The 12,388-nt window shown below is 43.5% G+C and overlaps 1 protein-coding gene across 1 annotated transcript in view; it reads right to left on the bottom strand.

The window, feature by feature from the left end:
- Positions 1-11,684, bottom strand: part of sema6a (sema domain, transmembrane domain (TM), and cytoplasmic domain, (semaphorin) 6A) — a 128,032-nt gene extending 116,348 nt beyond the window's left edge. The window contains exon 1 of the mRNA XM_019887764.1: positions 11,247-11,684. The gene's annotated coding sequence lies outside the window, so the exon portion shown is untranslated. The remainder of the gene's footprint in view (positions 1-11,246) is intronic.
- Positions 11,685-12,388: the final 704 nt, after the last annotated feature.

Raw genomic sequence — 12,388 nt, 5'->3', positions numbered from 1 at the left:
CATGCGGTGCGGCTTTTGTGTGCATTAAAGAAGAGTTCCTCCAAGTTAGAAGGTTATTTATCTTGGCTTAATCATCCTCACTGTCAGAGCATCGGCCCCTCACTTCCTGTCTCCGTTCGCCGAGTGTTCAGACACTTTCTATTAGAGGCTCTGACAGGCTGGCTTCCTTTTCTCGCTTCTCTCTACTTAGATATCCTGATTGCTTCCCATTGCTGCCGACCCTTATAACACCTGGCAGTTTGCTTGCACTCGACAGCTCTACCATCATCAGTGCTGTCTGTCATGCAGCCATTATTTTCCAGATTTTCCCCAAGACATAATGCTTGAAAATCACATTGAATTAATTAGCTTGAGCAACGCTCTCTCTGGTTTCCGTCAATATAATACGATAAATGTGTTCACCGCAGCACGAACAGTGAGATATCACAGGCCTTCGCCGAAGCATGAACCTTTGTCACCAGCATAGTCGACGAACCAATGCTTCAACTGTGAACCGGAAAAGTCGAACAGTCAGAACAAGTTGTGGCCGGTGCTGTTTCATTCCAGTCCTGAATGCAATGGTATTGCATGTTACAATCTTTCAAGAAGACGGATGACAAAAAGCAGTCTGTTTGCCATAATTCCATATCACTATTCCCTCATCCAAGATCTGTCTAATTAGTCATGAATTTCAAACAATGCTGTTACACTCCAGTCCTGCAGGAGGTGGTAGTGTACAGTATTTTGTTAAAGGCCAAAGATATGAATGATGAAAAGAACAATACATTCATTGTGAGTTTCGACCTATCTATCTATTTTATACAGCCACCACCAGCCAGTGCCAAACAATCACTCAGTCTTATGATTTGCCACATTGATGGATAAAATATTCAAACACTGTCAAGAGTGAAAACTTTGTAAATTGTAGTAAGTGCTCTTCCACCCCAGTCCTCTAGGAGGCGGCAATGCATATTTTGTGTTTGCTAAATGTCAACTGAATCAAGGAAAAGAAAGGTTACAGCAAAAATAATACAAATATATTTTCCTTGACCACACAAAAATCTAGTTGGAGTACAAGTTTTGTGTTATCCTGCTAAAACATACACACACCTGAAGTAATGCTAAAGCTAATCTAAGTTTCAGTACATCAGCTCTGTTTCTTCTTTCTCAAGCTTTGTTTGGGTTTGTCTTGTCTTGAGATTCAGCACTCACAATGTGTGTCCGTTGTGTCCTGAAACTCTTTACATATCTTTTTATCTTTTTTTTTTTCCAGCACGTATCTTTAATTTTTGTTGTTGTTTAGCAATGCTAAAAGCAAGTGTGTAAAAAAAATAATAAATAAATAAATCAAGCACGAGACATTTTGCTTGTCATCTTTTTTTCTTTTCTGTCGATCACCGGGCCGCTGAAAATGAAGAGCAATGCCACACGGTGCTTTTGAAAGTAAAAAGCTGCCACCGAACATAATCCAGGTGACAGTTTGTTTATCTTTCTACAAAGCATATTTAAACAAACAAGACAAAAGTGTTTAGTCAAAGAGATGCAGGATTTCCCTGACTGTCACATCAGCCACCAGGCAGATCAGCACTAAGTGCAACGTGTTCATGCGAGCGTGCATGCACGTGTGCGTGTGTGTGTGTGTGTGTGTGTGTGTGTGTGTGTGTGTGTGTGTGTGTGTGTGTGTGTGTGTGTGTGTGTGTGTGTGTATTTGAGATGTGAGTAAGTCTTTGTGAGGCCTCCACTCAGCAGAGTGATGATAAGTACTCCCAGCCCGGCTCTCCGCAGCTGATGGACAGACGGGCCGGGAACACTAGGGGCCTTGTGGTCGTGGCCAGTGTGTGTGTGCATGTGTGGGCACTGTGGTGACGGGATGAAGGGGTGGGGGGGGGGGGCGTTGGCAGTGTAAGTCACAACGTTTCCACCAGCTACGCCACCAGACCGTGCCACATGGCTGCAATTTGTTCATTAACGATGTAATAAATGTACACGCACACACACAGAGGTAATATTGTTCCGAGTTCTGCCTGATTGGATTGTGAAAGACAGGATCCTCCAGGGAATCACTTGTAGTCCGCCAGCCACTCTGACCAAGAGAGGAAGAGACAGGCCTGATTTCCTAACAAGGTTTGAGATGCAGGAACATATGTAGTCGATATTTTTCTGTTTACTTTAAGCGCCACTTTGAACAGGAGTGAAGTGACCTTCTGTCAGGTTTCTAATATTATAAGTGACTCTCTTCGAAGGATTAAAAGCATAACTTTTCATGGATACACAAAATTGTCAGGATCCATGCCCTAAATATTAAGTTGGATTCTTTTTTTTTTCTTCTATAAATCTAATTTTAACACACAACTTATTCAAACATGCAGTAATGAACCTAATGGCTTTGTGAACTGGGGCACAAACACGGTGAAACAAAAAAAAGGGCCTTCCCCAAACTTTCCCAAGAACGTTAAATGGCCCAAAATCTTTCAGAAAGATGGATGATTCAGCTTGAAGGGGTGAATAAATAGCCGAACCCATAATTGATTCACTCAATTGATTAAGCGTAACAAATTTGTACTTGTTTTTAGTTTAATCGCAGGCCCATCTGGATGGAGGTCATGTTTTTTTTTGTTTTCTGGTTATGTGAAGCTCATTGCACCATACCCTCTAAAACTACTGTACCATGTCGAATCAAATCCGAATGCCACTGAATCGAATTAAATCTATGCTTTCACTCCAGTCGAGTCGAACTGTCCTTGAATCATATTTTATAGTCGAGAGAGCACCAAATTAAAACAAGGCGTATAGAAAATGAATGGATAGATTTTCAGTCCGTATTGTGCATTTCAAAATCATGGCAGAGCCTTTACTCTCTACCTGGAAGTGATTAATATTAGCCCAAGGCCAATGTCAAGCAATCTGTCATCATCATTAAGATGTTAGATGAGCGAAGAGATGCTTGTTACAAATGACCTGGCGGCTCGGATGTCATCTGACGAGGTCCCGTCCGGTTCAGGGCCGACTGCGTCTGGTTTTGGAGCACCATGATTACGGCTGAGAGATAGCGGTATTAGAAACGCTCGAGACGGAATAATGAGAGGAAGCCTTCCTTGCGGAGTCGGCATGTGTGAGGCAGCGGTGTGGATTATAGCCTGTGAGAGAGTATGACTGCTGCTGTGCCGTGAGCATACAGATCACCTTACGTGTTGGCTTTCCTCTGCTTTGATGACTGAAGCATACAGGCACTCATGAATGCATGCATGTCTGCGTCCACTCTCAAAACACCCCCTCCCCCTCAAGGATGAATTCACCTGCCGCACCTGAGAATGCGACCGCCGTGATGTCACCCGCACTCTCATCACTTCAAAAGGTAAAAGAGCACCTCGGTGCCATCAGCACACAATGAGCCAGCACACTCTCTCACTTCCTCGAAAGGCAATCCCCTCCTCGCAGAAGGTCCATACATGGAAGGTGCAGAATTACACAGACAATAAGATATTCTTAGGTTACTGCCCACTGGCCCACCACCTTCACAATGACAAGGTTTTCCCAAAATCGACTGGCAAAGGCACATATTTTACAGTAGAAAAAAAAAAAATCACCACATACCAGACAAACAACAATGTCCCAAAAAGTGGGATAGGCAGGTTCATTTAGGGAGAGCGATGTATACTTTAGATATACATTAGTTGAAGGTAATATATAACATTTTGGGACCAATTACGTAAAACTGAATAATTATCCGCAGCGCAGTGTTTGGAAATCACTGGATAAGGATGGCTTCGAATTGTGAATACGCACGCGCTTAACATGTATGTGTGCACCTGAGAACGCTGGCGCTGCTTGCCAGTTGGCTGCGGCATGAATGCTCCCACTGGAGAGGCTCACAAGCCGGGTAGGACGTGACAAGATGTGGTGATAGCGCAACCGCCACATTAGTGTGCGTTTGGCCGTGATCTAGGTCACCCAAAAAACAAAACAAAACAAAAAAAAGACCTGGAGCCAAAACTCAAGCCTGACTCTGAAATAACACAGTTTGTTGTTGAGTAATTATACAGCAAGAGAAGAGAGGGATAAGTGAGTTGCTGAGGTGAACAGCGAGATAGACGGAACAAAAGATGATCAGCGAATGGAAGTTTGGGCCGGCAGACGGATGGATAGATTGACAGTGTCATATGATACCGAATTAGCCTCTCATGCGTGCAAACACAAACATAATGAGGGTTATAAGGGAAGTAAACAAAAAGCCTTGAGCCAAAAGATGAGTAGGTAACACGTTGAGTATTCATTCAGCACAATTATGAAAGGAAATTCAGGAACAGGAGAAAAGTAAAAGGATGTTATAGTTGAGTCTAGAGCGGGATGGATGAGGGACGTGGGCTGTTTGGATAGCTGGGTAGATATGAGCACCTGACTGATATGGATATTTTTAAGCCGATTCCAATAATTGGCAGAATAAAATTTTGAGAACTGATTCAATGGGCCGATTGATTTTAAAATATATAATTCATAAAATAACTTCCATTTTGGTCAAGTTTTGCCAATTTTAAAAGAGCTAATATCGTCCGATTAATCGGCCCTCATAGCTAGGTCAGTGACAGCTAGATGCGTACAGAGGTACATTGATGGATCGCAGAATGAATGAAGGGACGGCACAGGTGACCAACCTTGTGACCAACCAACTGATCGAAAAGTAGATCCAAGTTTAGTGTATTACGAACAGGGACGGGGTCCTGGATTTTTTTCTCACCCAGGGCTAAAGTGTTGCTTGACCGATCGATACATATGGGGGCTTAGAAAATAATTTCTAAATATATTTTAGAACATCAAAAAACTGGGCGGTTAGCGCGTCAACCTCACAGTGCAGCGTTCGTGGGTTCGAACCCGCCTCCAGCCATCCTGTGTGTTGCATGTTCTTCATGCGCATGTGTGGTTTTTCTCCGGGTACTTCGGTTTCCTCCCACATTCCAAAAACATGCATGGCAGGCTGATTGAACACTCTAAAGTGTCCCTAGGTGTAAGTGTGAGCCTGGAAGCGTGTTCGTGTGGTTGTGTGCCCTGCGATTGGCTGGCAACCAGCACCCTCACCGACCCTTGTGAGGGTAAAGCGGATCAGAAAATGGATGGACGGATGGATGAAATCTCAAAAAAACTACTTGAAGGGGCTACCCAAATTTCTGATGGGGCTATAGCACCCCCTAGCCCCGGTGTAGCGCCCTCCCTGATTATGAGACAGATACTGGTACTACTTGCATTGGAAGGGTCCTTCACAGACGGCTGTCCTTTGAATCCATCATATGATTTCAGCCTGATCTACTATCAAAACACGCGGTTGAGCATGAAACAGGAGGCCGGGGCCCGTCATCTATCTCCCTCGTCATAAACATGGCCAAATAAGCGCTGTTTAATGTGCCGAAACGCACCGGAGGAGCAGCAGCGCTCGATGAGGAGCCTCGATCCGTAAGCCTGACTGTGAATATATTCAGAAGCGAAAAGCAAAGCAGCAGCGGGGTGTATATTTGCGAGGGAGAGCATGAAAAGATGCACAGGCAGAAGAAGAGATGGAGGGTTCACCGCTGAGATAAAAATGGAATCCATTTTGGTTCCTGAAGCACACTCATGCACAGCACGAGAACCCGCTCGGTGCGTTTGGCTGCCATTGGCGCTTCCAACGCTTCCTCGCTTCCCCCACTCGGCTCGCTCCGTTCCAATTGTTCAGCCTTCCTCTCACTTATCATTTCCTCCTCTCCTCTCCGGTCACACCTATTTCCTTGAATTCCTCTTCCTCTCTCTTGAGGCAGCCCCCCACCCCACCCCTCCACCCCCCCGACTGTCACAGGTCCTGAAACTATGGCAACGGAACGAGAGGGAGCAATCGCTCGCTATGATTAATAGATGAGAGATGAGGTGCCAATCGCTCAAGCCTGGGGAGGAGGGCCGGATACACGCCAACAACAGCGGGCAAACATGTATGCACGGTCACACGCAACTCGCACAATGAGCCTGGAGACCCACGGCTGCCGCCTTAAGCCACCTTTAGTGCTTTGTGCTGGCGTTAAGATGGGAAATCGCAAGAGGAGCACGAGGCCACACCCTGGCTTGCCGAGGTGACCATTTGATGCACGTTTCATGGAGACCGTTAGGCCCATTTATCCATCCATCCATTTTCTGTATGGCTTATCGGGTGAAGAGTTATGGCGGGGGGCTGGAGCCTATTTCAGCAGACATGGCGAGAGGTGGGATACACCCTGACTTGAAATTAGTGACACCACTGGCTAGAGATGGGTGGACGAAATCTCTTGATTTTCTCACTTAAATCCTCATCGCTATGAGAAGAATCAAACCAAGTTTTTGTTTTGTTTTTTATTTTATTTTTTTTAACCTAGGATGGGCTACGTTGAACCGCTTTTTCCAACATTTTTCTTTTTCTTTAATTTACTCATTATTATTATTATTATTATTATTATTATTATTATTATTATTATTTCGTTTCTTAGTCCCACAAAACTAGAAATAAATGTCTGTTTCTCATTGCAAATAATTAGAAAATAAGTGAGGTGGGTTTAGGGTAATTTTGTTGTTAAAATGTTATGTTTCCATAAAGTACCGTATGTTAACACACTTCTATAGCCTCTTTGGAAAAAAAAAAGACATACTTAATAATAATAATCCTCTTGAAACATTACGCTTCAAAGCACATACCTCCGATCAAAAGCTTGCACTCGCTGGCAAACAATTTCGGGCCTTTTCTTGGGAAAAAAAAAAACCCAGAAAGAATCAAAGCATACCGTATCCGCCGTGGGGAATCAACCATCCAAAATAAAAGTCGAAGCAAAGCACATTGGGCAAGGCTGACTGGAAGTAGTTGGGTTTCGTTCGGTTTCTGATTACACGGTTTTTGTTTTGGAGCACATTTTAGAGAGAAAATGCTTATGCTGAACATTCTGATTTTGCTACACAAATCACACCAGGGAAAACCCCAATGTAAATATGTAATTATTATACCAGCCGCACCACACTTAGGGAATCCCTGCAGTAGGACAACAAAAGCTGCCTTTTAAACAATACAGCGGATCACAACACAGAGGGGACTCAAGGTCTTCTGTGTTCATTGTTTAAGGCTACTGTCCTCTCATAGGACGGTACCATGTTACATTCAGTGGCAAGGTGACACAGTGTTGCGATGTCACACAATTTGCGTCATTGTAGCCGGGATCACCATTCAGCTTGTGCAAAATCAAGCAAAATTCCGTAAAATGTCGGGATAAACTGAACTAAACTGGACTGCTGGTGAGAGCGGTTCACATAACCTTTTATTTTTTTGTCCCCTTGGACGGTTTGAACAACCAACAACAAAATTAAAAATACGACTCACCACCAAACTGAATGTAGTTGTTGTAACTGTATTTAGCCGATCCCATCTTGGGGTAATCGGAGAAAATGACACTGCACGTAGTATTTATCTGCAGTGTAGTCCTCGTCACTAAAATAAGATGCCGAAAATGGAATCAAGGTATTTGGTGCTTTTTGATAGTTTTGAAGGCTTTATTTCCTCTTTAGTCAGCGTGTCAGAACATATTAAACAAAACAAGAGTGCCGCATGAGAATCACCTGGAGCGCGAAAGGCAAATTTTAAAACAGGACTGCTGGCATTGTCTCTTCAACACAGATTTCTTTTCTGTTCCTTTCCTGTGTCATCATATGTCCTTTTCCTCATTCCCAAGAAGCTTTCCTCCATTTTTTTAAAACTAATTTTTACTATCCTGCCACCTTACTTTTTTTTTAAATTTTTATATGAGCTAGTCGAGCAGTTTGTAGAGAGGCACACACGGACTCACCTGATTTTCACAATAAAACTCCTTTCAGGCTCTAACGGCCAATCAAATTTCCTCTCTCCCAAACGGCTCAGTGGTCGGGGACGGCTGCAGCTCTTATGTATAGTTCAAGACTTCAAGGCCACTTCATCCATTCATCTACTGTCAAGTGATCACACAAAGCCCTGCTGCTACTGCTTTTGGATTATCTCTGCTAATGCATCCCCCCCACTCTCCGTTCCATTTGACTAATGACAAGCAACTCAACTCAGCTGTGACAAAAGCATTTCCACATGTTCCACGGTGAGCATTTAAAAAAAAAAAAAAACAACAACAACAACCATTCCATGATGTTATAAGCTGATTGTAAATGCTCCAGGATGTTTGATGCTTTTTCATCCGGAGCCCATTTGGCCAAGTTCAGCTTATAAAACGTTTCTCCGAGTTGACGGGCTAGCATTCTCATTCACTTTATTTCAAAACGACAAAGACTCGCCAAGGACCGTCAGACAAAACACCCCAACAAGACACCCAAGCCAATTCTGTCATTGAGTTGCAGTGTGTGAGTGTTTTTGCCCGGTCCTTCATGCTTGTGGCATTTTTGGCATCCGCAACACATTCAATCACTTATGCTAATGTAACAAGGATGCCCATTGTTTTTAGACATGGACTTGTATTCATGAAAACCGCTTGGAACAACACAATGAAGCTTGGTAAAATGGAACGCCATGTGTGCATGCGTGTGTTTTGGTGTAACGTAGATAACATTTCACAGCATCTGATTAGCAACTGATTACGACGTCGCTGAGCTTTGCGGTGAATGGAGCCACTGTACGGCGAGATCTTTTCTTTCCCAGCAATCTCATCGTGGTAATGTTCCGTGAATGGGAGGTTTGTGATGAGAAGAGTCACTAAATCAAATACATAAAACAAACAAGAAAATATAGAGATAAAACTAACCAGGTGCATGAATCACGATGCAATTTCGGTGACCTCAAGTGAAAAAAAAAAATCACGAAATGTGCCGTACTTTAACATCTTTGATTATGGAAAACGTTGAGAGCATTTTTCATGATGCACATCATCATTTTATGATTACGCCTGATTCGGAGTCCTGCTATTAAGGTAGTTTTGCCATTCACTGTTCAGCCGGCGTAAACGTTGCTGCAATTTACTACGGCAGAATATGGAAAAAGTAGGAGCAAGGAACAAACAAGAGCAGCTTTTACTCGGGTAAATTATGACGAGTCGTTTATTTTTCAGGCATTATTGCTACTTTTTCACCAATATAACTCGCGAAAAGTGACTGGCTTGTCAAAAACACGGAATATAGGCTTGTAGGTCATAATCACAGTTGGGAAACCAAAAAAATTACACTGCAACAAAAAGTCTGGACAAGCACTTAATGCAACTTAAAACCATACTACTAGCACAGTGCTAGTGGCCAATCGGTAGAATTGCTGGTCCACCAACGTTTGAGACTAAATCAGCGCTACCTGCTTTGCCCCGCACCTCAGGTTGGTTTTTTTGGGAAGGGCAGTCAAGAGGTCTCTGGTTCAAATCCCAGTTCCCGTGTGGAGTTTGTATGTTCTCCTCGTACTTGCATGTGTTTGCACGTTCAGTTCATTAAAGACTCCACATGCAGACGCACGGATGATATGACGGACAATCTCAGTCCGACGAGTATAAAAAGGGTTTCATGCTGTCCGATTGTATCGAAAAACATCAGCGCGCCCAAACACTGAGGGTGTGCATTAATAAAACATGGCTTCCATGAAATAGGCATAAACGCAACTCATATAAAATGCCTTGGTATTGACTCTCATTGAATGAGCAGTGACAGTTAACAGTAGCTTGACTGGCCTCATTGTTTAGCGAAGGAGGCCAATTCGTTTGAAAAGGAGCAAAGCCGTTTATCAATTATTCAAAGCCACTGTATTCAGGCAGCGTTTTTTTTTTCCTCGAGTGGCACATTGAAATAGCAGCTCTCTCTCCTGTTGGTCCCCCGATTCTTCCACTCCCTCTCTCTCTCTCGCGCGCATCCACACGCAGACACACATGCACAGTGTGACAAATACACATCAGTGACACACGATTGCTATTGTTAGAGGATCGGCAGATCAAACGCTCCATGGAGCAACGCAGCGCGGCTGGATTCCAAGGTAGTCTTACTGTAAGGCATCTATTCGCAATACAACATGTCAGTGGATGAATTGTTACAAGGCAGATAAACACTGCTTAGACTGTTTTCGCAGCCTCTGGAAGGCGGCTTGGTCAGATTTACAGACCGTCTCTAAAATGCCTCCAGGAGATTTGCGTGCCCCAAGGGCAATGTTTTAGAAAATGATTTTTTTTTCTTTTAATCACACAATTCTATATGGAAATCTGTTGGTTGTTCCCAATGCACGAAAAGCTAAAATCATGTTGGGAGCTCTATATGTTGGTCATGCCTATACTAGAAGACACAGAGAAGGAAACCACTGGGAGTATTTGGGTGTTGCCATGGGAGGCTCTGGCGTGTGGCTTGTGAGGCCTCTCTCTCTCTCTCTCTCTCTCTCTCTCTCTCTCTCTCTCTCTCTTTTCTCAGTGCTTGTTTAAAAAAAGCAACACAAAACAGCATGAAAACAACAACTTTTCAAAAGAACTCATTTGGTTGGAACTCGCAACATGACTGATATATTAGACTAGAGCAATAGTGACCACTAATGGTTTCCTTGCACCATGCACATGCAGTCCCTGAACACACCCCAGTTTGAGTAGCCAAAGCCTGCTACCACTCCTTAACCCAATAAGAACAATACATGATCAATAGCTTCATATCGCATTACCAGTAATTTAAGTAATCCCAACATGGCATTGTACGGATCCTCTTTACATCTGCTTTAAATCACCACTGTCATTTGAATAGCCTATATTCAATAAAGGAGCAATGTGGTTTAAACATCTCACCATTTTTGTATGATTATTCATTCGCATTGGGTTTGTTAGGATTGATGAGAATAAAACCGGCAGTAAATCATTTACAATTTGGTGAAAAGTCTTGCTTAAGTTCCCATTTGAACATCTTTTTTTACACTTAAAATGACACCTCACGACTGTTGTTTCGTGTGTTTCATCGTATTTAAATTGAATAATATGCAATACTGTCGCCCTCCCGAAAATGACACCGATTTACAACAATAAAAGGAATTACGCACTGATATGTGCTCCACAATAAATAGACCGGTAGGAAGAAAACACAACATAATCACCATTTGGTTTCCAATGCACTGTTCAAACTTTCAAATCGCTTAATAAAAAGGTGAAGTAAGTTGTTAAAAGTGGAAAGTGAGCCCCGTTGCAGTCCGGTGCACTTGACGCCCGGCTATACAGAAAGCAAGCCTCCTCCTCCGGTAGGCAGCGAAAAGAGCGATTGAAATAAAAGGCAATAAAGGAGCTTTGAAGTTCAACAAAAAACTGAATTCTTACCTTCAGCTCATGAATGGACGGATCTCGTAGCGGTTGCTCGACTCTTGTCTATTAGTAATCCATAAAATGTGATTATTTAACGCAACGACTCACAACAAAACGAGCGCTACTTTTCTCTCGCGCGTCTCTTCTTTTTGTGTGTGCGTGAGCGTGTGAGTGCGCGGCGCTCAAATCGGAATATCCATCTCGAAATCCACACTACAGAACTAGAAAGAAAGAAAAAAGAAAAAAACACACGCCGATGTGTTCGGGAGGCTCTAAAAGTGTCCCAAGGGAATAGTGAAGCGGGAGTCCCGGTTGTGGCGACGGTCACTGAGGTTCGCGCAGGCTCGTCCGCGACAGCCGCCGACGGTCATCCTATTTGGGGATGAAGCTTCTTAGCAGACTGGAGCTGGAGCGCAGGCGAGCCCAGCTGTCAACCACCCGCCACACAAAAAAGCGCATGCACAAACATACACACACACACACACACACGCGTTGGGAGGAGCTACGTCTCCAGAACGAGGGGCTATTGTGTCAATGGGTGCCAGTTATGGACAAGTGTATTTCTATTTTTACGCAAGGGGGGAGAAAGCTGCTAATAATAGTTTAGACTCTGGGAAGAAGAACGAGGTGTGTTTCAAAATGGGATTCATGCTGTCTGAACTGAGCTGCAATGCACTATAGAGCAGGTGTCAAAGTCAAGGCCCGGAGGTCAGATCAGGTCCGCCATTAAATATCTTTGCGGGCCACAAAAGCCTTTCTGTCAAAATGGATTTGTTTATTTCATATTTTCAAATGTGTTCACTTTTAAAAGACATTACATTATTTTCTAAACGCGGTATTGTCCATCCATCCGTTTTCTGAAATGCTTTTTCCTCACAAGGGTTGCAGGCGTGCTGGAGCCTATACCAGCCGTCTTCAGGCGGTAGGTGGGGTACAACCTGAACTGGCAGTTTGCCTGCGTATCACAGAGTCTACAGTATCATTGTTACATTGTTAGCTAACTTAATACAGTATTGGCTGTCATCGTTACAATGAATTGTAATCCCTCCGCCCATAGAAGGATCAACACAGCCGCTGGTGCACTTTAATTGCTCGATTGAACAATGGCGACAGAATAAGCACAGGCATATATTCACATAAGCGTGTACCTTGCCAAC

The sequence above is a fragment of the Hippocampus comes genome, unplaced genomic scaffold (assembly GCF_001891065.2).
Source record: "Hippocampus comes isolate QL1 unplaced genomic scaffold, H_comes_QL1_v1.1 scaffold155, whole genome shotgun sequence".
NCBI lineage: Eukaryota > Metazoa > Chordata > Actinopteri > Syngnathiformes > Syngnathidae > Hippocampus > Hippocampus comes.
This window is presented reverse-complemented; position numbering and strand designations above follow the sequence as displayed.